At 37.0% G+C, this 12,245-nt stretch overlaps 1 protein-coding gene across 1 annotated transcript in view; it reads right to left on the minus strand.

The window, feature by feature from the left end:
• The window catches only part of fry (microtubule binding protein furry), a 1,411,512-nt gene that overhangs the window by 505,969 nt on the left and 893,298 nt on the right, over window positions 1-12,245 (minus strand). The window lies entirely within an intron of this gene.

Consider the following 12,245-nt stretch of genomic DNA (forward strand, 5'->3'; position numbering starts at 1 on the left):
AATTTTTACTTTCCGGAATCCGGAAAGTAAAATCGGAAAATTCCGGAATTCGGAAAAATTCCGGATTTCGGAAAAAATCCGGAATTCGGAAAAATTCCGGAATTTAGAAAAAATCCGGATTTCGGAAAAATTCCGGAATTCGGAAAAATTCCGGATTTCGGAAAAATTCCGGATTTCGGAAAAATTCCGGAATTCGGAAAAATTCCGGAATTTAGAAAAAATCCGGATTTCGAAAAATTCCGGAATTTGGAAAAATTCCGGATTTCGGAAAAAATCCGGATTTCGGAAAAAATCCGGATTTCGGAAAAAATCCGGAATTCGGAAAAAATCCGGAATTCGGAAAAATTCCGGAATTCGGAAAAATTATTTTTTCTTTTTGTAATCCTAAGAATTTTGTTCAAACGCAAACGAACAAATTTCCTTTTTGTAATCCTAAGAATGTATGATGCAAATTAAGCTGAAACTTACATCCTAAAGTATACACTACTCAATCTTCCCATGGTTAATGAGATGTAGTCCAAAAATACGATGTACTTCTAATATTTAATTTTTGTTTTACTGTGATATTGTCCAGAGGTAAGACATATATCACACTGAGATAAACAACTTGACATAATGAAGATGTTATCATACGTAGTTTTCCAGAAAATCGTGAGAAACTAATTTTTGTGAAGTTAAAATATGCGTCTCTTGTTGCCAGTGGGATGCAATTGATAACTTTTATGCTGGAATAGTCTTATTATTATTATTATTATTATTATTATTATTATTATTATTATTATTATTAATATTATTATTATTATTATTATCAATCGTTTATGTACTGTAAAAGAAAAATGTGAACCGTTAAGTAGTAGATTTTATCTGTTGTTTTTTGATATCTTCTAACAGTAATAACAAACTGCTTGTAAATACGCAATGATTATCAAGGACAATGGCATATTAATGTAAGGACTACTCTGCAGACTAGCAATAAACAATAACAGATAAACAATAGTTGCAAAAAAAAAAAAAAAAAAAGTAACTAACTTCGGCATGTCAGAATGTTCGCGAGAATATAGGGACGCATTGAGACTAGCAAAGAGCGTGCTATTATCATTACTCATAGGGCCGTACGATGGAGGCATTAATGTTAATGGCTCTAATGAGCACTTATTTGCTCTAACGGTTAACCTCATTTTTGAGATGATTCTTAGAAGGGGCGTGTTGGCATGCAGTTAGAAGACCTATATCCATTATTTAAAAAGCACACGTTATCTGTGGAGTACTAACGATTTGCGTCACTATCGAACACTAACGTAGCACTAGCGACGTTTAAAGTCGAAATTGGAGTCTGACATAAGTGGCTTGTCAACTTCACGGACATTATATTTTCCTTGACGAGAGAATTTTGCTCCCAGGAAAATTGCGCCCTACCACAAAAATAGAAAAAAATGCGCTCGCAATATATTTGCACTGGGATGTTTGCGCCCTACCCCAAAAAGAGGGGAAAATGCGCCGGCTATATATTTGCACTGGGATGTTAGCGCCCTACAATTCAACTTATTTTTGTATTGTGTAAAGTAACTTCCACTCACACTTGAACTAGGCTTGCCTATCATCGTCTCAGTGAGTTACTCCATCCGTTATAATATTCCGAACAAATGAAAAAAATACAATTTTAGTTCACTAAAGGGCAATCCATACAAATACAATTTTTCATTATACTACAAAATTTACAAAAAAGTATAAATGACTGATATATAATTATTAATATAATCAAAGAGTATAATTTAATCTACAAAAGGTTGTTTGGCTCTACCCAGATATCTCTGTTCACAATCCTTGCGAGTTGTTTGGCTTTTCAGGACACAAAATATAGAAAAGAAAATGTAAAGTGAATGTAAAATCAGTTCAGTAATATTATCAAGAAAACTATGTACAGTGTGTTTACTTGCTGGAATTCAAACACACAATTGCGTTCAGTTGTTCTTTCAGAAAAAAATGTTCCGGGGGGCACACTTAGTATTCCGGAGGGGGGTCACTGCTGGTACTATTCTATTTATTATTATATTATAGACGTATTATTTTGATCTCCTCCGAGGGGGCACTCTGAGAGCTCTGGGGAGGCCAGTGTTCCCCCAAAATCATCTCTGGAAGAAGCAGTGATTGCTTTGATCCGTTGTGTTCTTTTGGCTTATATTGAAGTTTATTCTCCCCTTATATAGCCACAATGAAAATAAATCACAAATGGCATGGTTGTGGGGGAGGATTGTTTATGCTGTAATGTCAGCCCCTCCGAGCAAATGCGTAAGCTACAATAGGTTCTTTTATTTCGCAGGGCTCATCTTCCCGGTGGAGGTACACCTTGTCTCAAAAAGGTTGAGCGCATTCTTTACTGGTGTTTTGAGGCAATAATTTTCTAAGTCCAGCTTCGGGTATCTTCGGGAAAAAGTAAGCCAGGTTCGAACCTCCAAGCCAGCCTTTGCAATCGGGAAAAAGTTTGCAGATGTGTTTTTCTTCTTTTCAATATAATAAGACTTGTTACCAAGTGTTTAAAACAGCAACATTGATTGAAATACTTAATGATACAATATTTCGAAACTTTTTTTTTTTTAATGTCAGCACATGCTTGTTTGTCATTTAGCTCTCCATACGTAATGGAACATTTAAATACGTTAAAGAATCTTTCCATATGTAAAAGAATGCTCAAAGTTAAGAAATAGAATATAATTATCGCCTGAGTACTAAAATAAAAGTCAAAGTAGAATAGAAACAGCGTTTGTAATGGATATCATAATTATCTTGAGATCCGTTATACATCGCTAGAAGCATAGTTCTGGAAGTCCTTGTGCTAGCTCATTGGTAAGCTGTCGGATTTCAAATCGTAAGGTTGTGAGTTCGAATCCCGTCTAGGTTCACCTTTTTTTTAAATTATATTTTCCGCAATGCATGAAAAATTATATAAAATAATTACATTAGAATACATAAGTTGTGTATATATAACATAATCATTGCAGAACATAGTAATTATTATGTTTAAAATATAACATCTGAGATAATTTTCACAGTAGGTCGGTATTATATATGAGGATGTAAATACAAGTTAAGAAACTCGTTCAATAGCAATAAATAAATCATGTAGTGTATTTATTTGCAGCTATTTGTCATATAGAGGGTAATTCTCAACATTCATAATACAGAATGCCATTTATGTTCTTGAAAAGGTATTCGATGCATAAACAGAAGGTATAAACAGAGAATCCAAAGTCGGAACGCTCGCAAAAAAAATTCATGAACCCCAAAGGTCACGTGAGCAGACTGGAATTGTCCTTATGAAGCATGCCACAGCAGAAAGTCTTTACATAGATTTTCAATTCAATTCCTGATATATGCTTTTGCAATGTGGAAGTGGTGATGCCTTGAGTCGCCCTCTCTCGCTCGCTCGCTCGCTCACTCTCTATTTATACAGAATATAAAAGTGGATTTATGTGTGCATTTCAACATAATTCTGATATATCTAGAGCAATTTTAACTATATTTCTTACAGTCTGGAAAAAGAGTACTGTCGGGATACATATCAAAAATGCTAGAAACGGGTCGATATTAGTATCGAATCCATAGTTTCGTGGTCGCTTAGGTGAATAGTTCTACTTTCAATTCAAGTCCAATTAAGCTCCAATTAGTACCCAGGGTGGTTACGTAGCGACATAAAGATATCGAAATCATTCGATATTAGAATCGAATCGTAAGTTTTCAGCGCCGCTAACAGTGCAGCATTTCCCATTAGTCCACATTAGTCCACATTTCACATTGGTCCCATTGCCTAGAGGGCAACATATTTGCAGAGAGCAAAGTTTAAAACTTGAATAATATTTTATTTTTTTCCGTATGAAAAAGTTATAAATCAAGAGCAAATATACTATTTCACGAACAATCCTCTTTTACTATTCTAATATGTTTAATAATAGCGTAAGAAATCTAATAGTAATTCAGAACATGTTTCACAGTTGTTATTTTTTGTTACATAGTTGTAGCTGTAGCATGTAGTGAGTGGAATTTAACTGTAATAAATTCACTAATTAACCATATTCGAATTAAGTTTTATTTTTAAGTTCGGGATGAAGGGGCGGAGAAATATGTAGTTATTGGGGGCACCGAGCTTTTCTACATTTTACTTTCAAGATCTCCATTTTTCTTTTGTCATTTGTTCTTAATAAAAAAGTTCAGTCACTTTTGGATTGTCATAGGATAGTAGGAGTTGGATTTTGGGATGCAGCCTGTGAGATTCTAGAGGAGCTAACTGCTTGAAAAAATATTTTTGAATCATCTGTAACATATGAAATAAGGATATGCATCATAAAAAATTGAAAGTAACTATGTCTGCGTAATCATCACGGTCAAATTGCAAAGTCAAATGAATTGACGTTTGGTATATAATCAGGCTCCAATCCCAACTGGGAAGTTATCATACGCGTGTCACTTTCATTATAATACATATCCTTAGGGGTAGTAGAAGTCCGAATTTTTGCGAAAAATTTAGTATCTCACAAGCCGTTCAACTGAGAGCTGAAATTCAGCATATAACTCTTTATTAAAAATAAAGAGAATATGTCCTGGCATTTTTTAAATTATCTTTTATGAGCGGGGGGACGGGGGTGCATTTTCTATATATTGGAAATTGGTAGTGGGTTGATTTGTAAAAATAATCGAAAACGATTGATATTAGTTGAGAAACAGATTGAGTAATGCAAACTAAAGTTCTTTTTGAATTTTATACCCACTGCTTTCTATTTATAATTGCTGAAGCTGGTGTTTAATATATGGAGCGTTCCGAGCATAAGGCAATCAAGCCATAAAGTTAGAGAAAAATGGCCATAAAATTTGTAGTCTAAACTTAATTACATGGGCATTTTCAATTAGTACGGCGTGCTTAATTATATAGAAAATTAGTTTCTCTCTCTCTCTCTCTTTTTTTTTTTTTTTTTTTTTTTACGTTGGTCTACTTTTCCTTGATTTGAAACTTTCAAACTTCACCCTATTTTCTACTGAAATGTGTCTGTAAGGCAACAAAGAAATAATTATATATGATAAATTTAAATTCATTTTAATTTGGAAGATGAGAAACACTTTGCCATTATACAATATCGTAAAGGTCAGACCCACCAGTATTGTAACAGAGAGGTGCTTGAGCCATTAACGGTACAAATTCAAACTCCGATAAGTGATAATTTCACAGTCTTGTTTTATTACAAGTGTAACCTCTTTAGTCAATGGAGAGCAGGGGCGGATCCAGGACCGACTTCTGGGAGGGGCGGTGGGTTGTCATACTGCTACTTTTAATGGCTTCAAACTTTGGGATGGGTTTTATTTATATATGTAAAATAAGAAAGTTTCCTCTTCTGGGGGGGCGATCGCCCCGATCGCCCCCCCTGGATCCGCCCCTGATGGAGAGGAGGACGTGGGCCATCGGTCAGAGTTGATGTCGATGGATTTTGGTGGGTCGGAGTTGGTCACAATGGTTCAGAGTGGTTCATAGTTGGTGGTGAGTCAGAGTGGATCACGATGGTTGATGGATCAGAGTGGGCCAATGGGGCATTTGGGTGGTGGGTGATAGTGGGTCATGATGGGTCGTGGATCAAATTTTCATTGACCCACACCATCTCTGGTTAAAATTGTACTAAAGATAAGAGGCACCGAAGATGCATGTCGGTTATTATGCTCAAATTTTGCTCATGGATAGTACTCCACCAGGAAGCAATAAATCTGAAATGGTTCACGGTATCACCTTCTAGAACTCGAGATGTAGGGGTTTGTCTGATTGGCTAAATTAAGACGTCAATGATTTATCCTTCAACAACCAAGCTTTTTATGATCGTTTCCGTGGGGAAGTCAGAAGAACACGTGCCTAGTAATCGTAATATTGATAGTTTGCGTCCACCCCGGGTATTTGTTTTGTGTTTTTTTTTTTTTTTTTTTGATTCACCTAAATATAAACAAATCACACATATAGGCATTTTGACATATTTTGGGAGAGTAATTTTGTGGTTCGTTGGCGTTTCATCGCGTCTCTGCTGCTGGTAGTAAAGTTTTCAAAATGGAACTTGGGCCATCACGGATCGTCGCTGCGGGGCCACCAATTTCTGGCGAGAGGTCAATAGTTGATCATCTGTAGTCCACTGACGCTTACAGCTTAGAGTAATGAACGATGTCTTTGCCTTGTAGAGTTCATGACTACCGACGTCGGCAGTCAACTAGCTTTTAGTATTCCTTTACTAACCATCTATTGTTCATGTTTGTACACGGTGTTGTCATAATTATTATTATTATTATTATTATTATTATTATTATTATTATTATTATTATTATTATTATTATTATTATTATTATTATTATTTGTAGTAATAGTAGTATAATTGATGATAGAATAATTATTGTCTATGTATTGTCTAGGTAGGACTACACACAGGATTTGGCTCGTTTTGGTTCGACTTGACTCTAATCCGAGTCGAGTTGGAAGATATTTTTCGCGCCGAGTCCAAGAGTAGACCTCAAAGATGTCTGTTTCGAGTCGAGTCTAGTTTCAAAGAAAAATCGTTCGTGCCCATCCCTACTAATGAGAGCTTAATCGGAGTTAAGCGAAATTGAAAGTCTCACTATTTATCTAAGCGACCCCGAAAACTATGAATCTAATATCGATCATTTTCTAGCAATCTTTTATATGTATCCCCCTCCCATTCACCATAGGTAACCCGACAGCACTCTTTTTGAAACCATAAGAAATGTGGTTAAAATTACTCTAGGCCAGTGATTCTCAATCTAATTCCTATCACGATCCCCTTTTATCACACGCTCTTGCCAGCGACCCTTTTATAATTTGTTTTATAATAAGCTTGTGTGGGATTTTTAACATACCTATTTCTATAATAGTAGAATCCATTTTTTTGTTTATAGTGAACAGTGCCATGGAAAATCAGCGCCCGGGGCGAGAGTATAGTACGATGTCATCGTATATATGAGTGACGTCGACAGACTAGCTACGAAGCGCCACCATGGTTGGCACGAAGCTCAATAACATTTTCAAAATAAACCCTCCCTTTCCTTAATTTTGAGCACATTTTGTTACGTTTTTCCTTCTATTTTACACATGTGCACATGCACTTTCCTAACATGAGTAACACACTTCCTCCGAAATGTGTGGCCCCTTTTTTCGGCGCCCGGCACTGACAGTGGATACAGTAACTGTAATATCTATATTCCCAACGACGAAGGTGCTGGTTCAAGATGGATGTTAAACTCCTTCATTGAAGAGGCCATTAACGTATCCGATCTAAGCCCACAACTTCTTGACCAAATAATAGAATGATCATGCGACAAGTCTTTGCAACTGGTTTTTTGTAACGAAGACTTGGACAAGTTCTGCCTGATGAGGAGAGAAGAATATCCTGGTCTGGGCATTGCTGCTTTAAAAGTAATAATTCCATTTGCTATATAGTACTTGTGCGAAAGTGTTTTTTTTTTATATGGTAAACATTAAAACAAAGATAAGAAATCGCTTATCAGTTGAAAATGGCTTGATAATGTTCGTCATGAAGATTGAACCGGACATTGCTGCACTAGTGAAATTACACCATGCTTAGGTGTTTCATTAGGTTTTAATTTTAATTCTATTTCAATGTGCAGGTTTTGTTGCATGTGTATTTTTCTAGTATTTCTATATACAGTTCTTATTAGTTTTATATCATACCTCTTTGATTTAAATTCATTTTTAAACAACTCTACTAACTAACTAACTCTATGGCCTATGGAACCCGGAGGTTCAATGCCGCGTTCACAAAAGCTCTACACTGACTTCTATCCTTAGCCAATTGGATCCAGTTTCTACTTTGTATTCTTATCTCAGCGAGATCCATCTTAATATTGTCCTCCCATCTGCGCCTAGGTCTTCCTAATGGTCGTTTTCCGATTGATCTTCCAGTCAAGATTTTTAAAGCGTTTCTACTTGCTTCCATTCTAGCTACATGACCTGCCCACCTAAGCCTTCTAGACTTGACGACCCTAACAATGTTGAGTAAACCGTATAAATTATGTAGTTCCTCGTTATGAAGTTTCCGTTCCCCATTCCCGTTCCTCCTGGGTCCGAATATTCGTCTAAGGATCTTGTTCTCAAATACTTTCAGTCTATGTTCTTCCCTCAGATTAAGCGACCATGTTTCGCAACCATACAGAACAACAGGCATGATTATCGTTTTGTATATTTTAAGCTTCAAATTTCTCGACAGAATTCGCGACGACAAGATACTTTGAACCGAATAGTAACATGAATTCTACACCCTTTGATAATGTTCAGTAGACTTATTTTTTATTGTTCTTTACAGTGTGTATAAAAAATAAAAGTATGCCTATCAGAACAAAATTAAAACTAATATTTAAAAATAATTTCTGGTATTAGATTCTAACTATATTTATCTCTTCCGCCTATATTCGCGATCCCCTAGGGGCCGCGACTTCCAGGTTGAGAAACCCTGCTCTAGGCATACATGAGTTATGTTGGAACATACATACATACACTTTTATGTGTATAAATGCAGATAAGAGAGAGTTGAGAGAGAGCGATTAAGGAATTACCGCTCTCAATCTCTTCACTTTACTTTTGCGATTCGCGAATTTCTTACGTGACAGTTTGGGGCTAGCTAGTTTTTTTGTCTTGGACCACGATCCGATTTTCGATATGCTCTACCTAAATGCTGTAATGCGAATATTGAGAAGTTATCTGCGATGAAAGTAGCTGCAAATAAATACATTACATAACTTATTTATTGTTATTACACGATTTTTTAAATTTGTATTCAATATTCACACATAACACACCGACGTTCTGTCAATACCTCAGATGTTATATTTTAAAGATAAGAATTACTTATGTCGTGAAATGATATGAATATATATATTCAACTGATATATACAACTGATGATATGAATATATATATTCAACTGATATATACAACTGATGAATTGTAATGTAACTATTTTACATAATTTTCATGCATTGAGGAAAGTAGAATATCATAAAAGACTTTCACCTGAACGGGTATCGAACTCACGATTTAAACGCTCGGTGGTGTACCACTGAGCTAACATGACCGCTTTTCGGAAGCTGCTTCTGAAATATAACTGAGCTCATACGTAAATGCTCTTTTCCGTATGGAAATCACAATGATGAAACGAGAGTGGGAATACATAGTCTCGAAATATTGTATCATTAAGTATTTCAATGTTACTTTTTTCTACACTTAATACCATTTCAACATGTCTTATTATATTTAACAGAAGGAAAAACATATCTGTACATCGTTTCCCGATTACTAAGGTTGGCTTTGGAGGTTCGAACCAGCAGCTTTAGTTTACTGTTTTCCGAAGATACCCGAAGTTGGACTTCGAAAGAGTTTGTCTCAAAACAGCTATCATCATATCGCTCAATCTGTTTGGTATATGGTATATGTTTTTATAGTGTAAAGTCAGTATAACAATTCATTCTTTAAACAGCTTTTCGTATGTATTAATATTCCTTTATAAAAACTGTTTTTGATATCATTATTACGGCGCACCATTTTCAGATTTCTTTCGCGAGTCGTTGACCAAGTCGTTCGCCACTAGCGTTGCCAGACTCACAGCTCGGAATTATTCCAAAACCTGATCGAACTTATGCTAGATTCGGTCAAATTATGCTAGATCCTCATAATTACTAATTCAGGAGTTTAAAAAAAACGAAGTTGAGATACGATAACGTAACTTAAAATACACAGAGAGCAAGAATGCATGAATAGAACTCAATACTTCACGCACCAAAATTTTAACTCAACTAAATTAATGCAGTCGTTGCCAGACTCAATGGCGTATATATCGTATAAATGAATGCAAAGTTTTTGTTTACATATTTTGAAAGAAAATTACTTCGCAGCATAAGCGGAGTTGGGAATCGTCTGCTGGGGGGGGGGGCGGAAGATTTTTGGTCGGTCTCGGAGCTGTCATTTCAGGAATAAATATGATCAAAGTCAGAAATAAAGATGGTGACGTTGTCAAAAAGTTGGGGGGAGAATGGCCCCCATAGCTCCGCCCATGCCTCGGAGTTAAAGGATTAGAAAACCCTGGGTGGAGCCACAAAATAGCCCAAAGACGTTTCGAACTTACTTCGGAAAATAAGACTGCCTGTATGGTTTACCGACTGTATGAATCAATGGAAGAGGATACATTTCTGCCGTTCTTTTTCTTACCACGACCAACTTCTTTCTCATCTCCAGGTTTTACGGCTTTTTGATAAACTTGCTGAAATTGTGCTAGATTTGGGCAGGATGCTAAAAGCAAGATGCTAGATGCTAGAGACATGCAAATTATGCTAGATCTAGCATCATTATGCTAGATCTGGCAACGCTGTTCCCCACAATAGGCGTGTCGTGCAAGTAACCAATCACACGTCAGGTACTAGCTTTTACCTATTGCTTCCTTCTCACAGCTCAGAACATTGGTAACTATGGATAGACGTACAGCAGTAATTACTTTATGGGAGTTGGAAGGTTATTCTGCAACTGCAGCTAGCAGGCGAGTAGGTGTCCCGGCCTCTACAGGAAGGCGATGGATTCGGAAATATGGCGCTACAGGTCAGACTGATAATTTACGATCTCCTGGTCGTCCGCATGTGTCAACCGAAGCCCAAGATGCGAGATTAGTAAACGAAGCCCGGTTAGAACCACTAAGGACGTCTAGACAGCTAAGGGAAGTTTCTCTCTTTCCTAGTAGTAAGCATACAGCTCTGCGAAGACTTCGTCATGCTGGGTTACGTGGCCGTGTTGCTGCCGTGAAGGAAAAACTCTCAGACGACCACAAAATTTACCGTCTCGCGTTTGCACAGGCGAATGTGGGTCTCAATTGGGAAAACGTAGTTTTCTCAGATGAATCCATATTCACAACATAAAAGGAGGGACGCCGTTTTGTGTATCGTCCGAGAGGCACCCGATATGACCATGGATATGTGGCTGCTTGCAATCGCAGTGGCCATGTATCTATTTTATGTTGGGGTTGGATTTCCAGTCGCGGAGCAGGACAGCTTCATAGAATTGAAGGACATCTGGACAATGCTCAGTACTTAGACATTATCAGTAATATCATGGTGCTATCTGTACGGGTATTTCAGCCTGATGGTGTAATTCAGTTCCAGCAATACCAGTCGCCAATACATACTTCCCGTGTGATTCAGGAATGGTTCGCAGGGCACCCTGAGATTGATTTAATCGACTGGCCGCTCGTGGAGCAGACCTCAATCTCATGGAAAATATGTGGGCAGAAGTGAAGCGTACTCTAAGGGAAAGTTGTCCTGAGGCAGATCCACCAAGAACTCAGGATGACCTGTGGCATCTTGTTTCCGAAGCATGGCTGGAGGTAGGGGAAGGAGATAGATTTGTCACCCATGTAATAGATTCCATGCCCAGAAGAATGGAGCGTGTAATAAATTCAGAAGGGTCTTGGACACAATATTAATGTCCCCGCCTTAACTCCCGAAAACAGCCCTTTTCAGGGCTACCTAAACGCTTCTGAAAATATTTCTAGAAGTAAACCACTCCTTGTATCCGATTTCTGTGCAATCCTACTAACAAAAGAATAATAATTAGCTGTAGGCTTTGAACTCAAGACCTCTTTATTGGCAAGTCAGTACTCTACCAGTGAGCTAACATGAACACGCAAACCCAACCTGAAGAAACACGACTTTCAATTTCTGGTATTCGATGACAATGATGCTCATATACTTGGAAAATGTTGTATTCAACTTGGGATATTCCGCAACACACACACACACACACACATAAACAAAGCGAAAGAGAGAGAGAGAGAGAGAGAGAGAGAGATGAATATACAAAAGCATATTCAACGTATTGGAATGAGCAGTGGCGGCGGTTGGACGTTAAAAGTGAGGGGGCAAGACGATCTGAATATTTGTATATAAATGTTAGTTTTCCTGGTTGTTTCTAACATTTTGTTTGACGAAAGGTTGTATAACTAACAGGATACTATATTTTCAGTTAAAATACCGTATATCGTATATAATAGTTTATTAAGTAAATTGAGAAGAACAACGCAAGTAGATACTAGCCCTTTGTACTCTTAAACAACGAAAGTGTAAGAAGAGATTTGATTTCTTGCTCATGAACATCTTAAAATTCTGTCCGGAAAATTGTATGATCAGATTATTTAATAAATTTGCAAAACAAATA

This window comes from Thermobia domestica, chromosome 10 (assembly GCF_964235325.1).
Source record: "Thermobia domestica chromosome 10, izTheDome1.hap1.1, whole genome shotgun sequence".
NCBI lineage: Eukaryota > Metazoa > Arthropoda > Insecta > Zygentoma > Lepismatidae > Thermobia > Thermobia domestica.